This window comes from Schistocerca piceifrons, chromosome 8 (assembly GCF_021461385.2).
Source record: "Schistocerca piceifrons isolate TAMUIC-IGC-003096 chromosome 8, iqSchPice1.1, whole genome shotgun sequence".
NCBI classification, from domain to species: domain Eukaryota; kingdom Metazoa; phylum Arthropoda; class Insecta; order Orthoptera; family Acrididae; genus Schistocerca; species Schistocerca piceifrons.
Window position 1 is genome coordinate 358,985,309 of NC_060145.1, and position 2,206 is coordinate 358,987,514.

Consider the following 2,206-nt stretch of genomic DNA (forward strand, 5'->3'; position numbering starts at 1 on the left):
CAGCAGCTAGGATGATGCATTAGTGATAAGGGAAAAATGCAATTGGGCTGTCATAAATGGAGTAAAGTAGTACATGCAGTATCTTCAGTGTATAATTGCTGGTAGAAACGGTAAGTAATTATTATACTGTGAAGCAGGTGTATGATGCTAGGTTGGTGTGTTGGTGAAATTAGGGTGGTGAAATAACTTGATAAGCTAAAAGATATTCCATTTTGCTGCTTGTATGACCAGATGCACTGGTACTTCCAGTTCTTTCATGAATTCTTTTCTAATGTGTCTGCTTTTATATGAACACTTCTCTCTTTCTTCCAATAGGAAAGGGCATGTTCATTCAGCCATATTCATTCATCAGTAGGAGGCAGTCAGTTTAAATGAGTGATTATTGAGGATACGAGATGTGTTGGAAGAGACAGCTCACTGTGTGGAGCATGTTATGTTGATGGTTTGAGAAAAGCAGTTGTAGAAGTGGTAGGCTGCCTTTAGGGATGTATGCCTACTGACGAGTGACATACTGTGTAACTGTTGTAGTAGGGCTGCAGGTGAGTGCCGTCTTGCTGCTGTAGCAATGAAATGTTTGTCTGAATTGCAGGAGATGTTATGTTACTGAATGGATTAGAGTTATGTTTCATTAGTTCTGCACCATCAGTGGCTTTTAGCTAACACTGAAAATTTCTTGTGTCTTTTAGGACGAATAGTCATAATGTGAATGACAAGAGTCTGCTTAAGTTTGAAGTGTTTGTAAAGGATGTATGTTCAGGATTCTGCTGATCACAACATTGGTTAAGCTTCTTGTTAATAAACTGTGCCTTCTGTGTGGTGACAGAAATTAGATTTGAGCATGCTTGTTTGGTTATGTGGTTTGCTGTATGAGGAGGTCAGACATTCTTTGCTAATGTCCACCACCGATATGAAAGGTATGATACCTTGTATTATGGATTGGTTGATTTTTCTTATTACTGCTGTAATGAGTGTTATTTTATGGTTTTGTGTATGATCCTTTTGAATAGGTCACTTACTATTCATTTATTTTCAGAGGAAATGATTGTGGCTATAGCGGAAAGCTATGTTATGATGTATGTATTGGAAGGAGCAGGAAAAACTGCAAATATTTGAGAAGTTATCAAAAAACTTAAGATTATAAAAGAATAGTTGAAACAGTAGTGACAAAATGATAGTACGTATATCTTTGAAATGACTGGAAGGGGATTGAGCAAGATGATGATGAATGAAGATGAGAAGCTGTCAGAGTGTGGTTAATTTGCAGGCATGTCATCCTTGACTTGGAGAATGTTTACCCAGGTCATGTGTATCATTTGTTTCATTGCATGTAATTTCTGCATTATAATGGTACGAGATGTTGCAGATGAAGCAGAGAATATAAAATCATGTCATGACACACTATCAGATGAAGCTGTGTTGTGATTTTTTAAAGTGAAGTGGCATGAGGAAATTGACTATGATTGCTTTTGATTATAGGAAAATGGTTCCCTCTCAACTAAGGTATTGTGATGCTTTTTCATAAGGCTGTATCCATCTTTTTGTGGCTAGAAGTGGCATAGTTTGTTTCAGGACAAATCTTTGCGCAGAAGAAACGGTACTATTACCGTTGCAGCCGTGATGTTTTATGTAATGTATTGGTTGCAACAAGTGAAACGAAGAGTTGATATATTTGCCTGTTGTTGAAATTTATGTAATGTTCAGTTCTAAACATTTGTATTGATCTATCTTTTAATTACAGTGAGTGTAACATGTAGATACATAACTTGATATGTCTAGTATTAGTGGATATGTAACGTATATTACTTACATTCATAGTGTGAAGCTTTGAAATACAGGCAGTTGTAGGCTGCAGAGTGATGGACTGGAGGGTTGGAGAGTGAAGAGAAGAGATGAGATGTAGGATGGTTAACACAGAATATTTCTTGTGATCCATTGAATACAGATCATGGAATGGGGAGGTAGTAGTGTCTGCAGTAATGTTAGTAAGCACATGGAGTTGGTATGTAGTGGGGGAGAAAATAATATTATTTAAAAAGAAGAAATTTACTATATTTGCCTGTGTGTGTTGATGAATAGATATTAACTCAAGCAGTTTGGTATCATTTCTGCCCCTGATAATGATCTATGCAGTTAAGCTGTTTCAGCTTGTCTTACTTTAGTAATGTTGTGCAACCAGAGTTCAGCATTTTTGTGCTTATGAGAATGT

At 36.6% G+C, this 2,206-nt stretch overlaps 1 long non-coding RNA gene across 1 annotated transcript; it reads left to right on the forward strand.

Moving 5' to 3' along the window:
* Positions 1-216: 216 nt before the first annotated feature.
* On the forward strand, positions 217-2,005 carry LOC124711385. Its single transcript, XR_007005471.1, has 3 exons — positions 217-539; positions 687-914; positions 1,034-2,005. It is a non-coding gene; the product is annotated as an uncharacterized LOC124711385 (long non-coding RNA).
* The last annotated feature ends 201 nt before the right edge of the window (positions 2,006-2,206 follow it).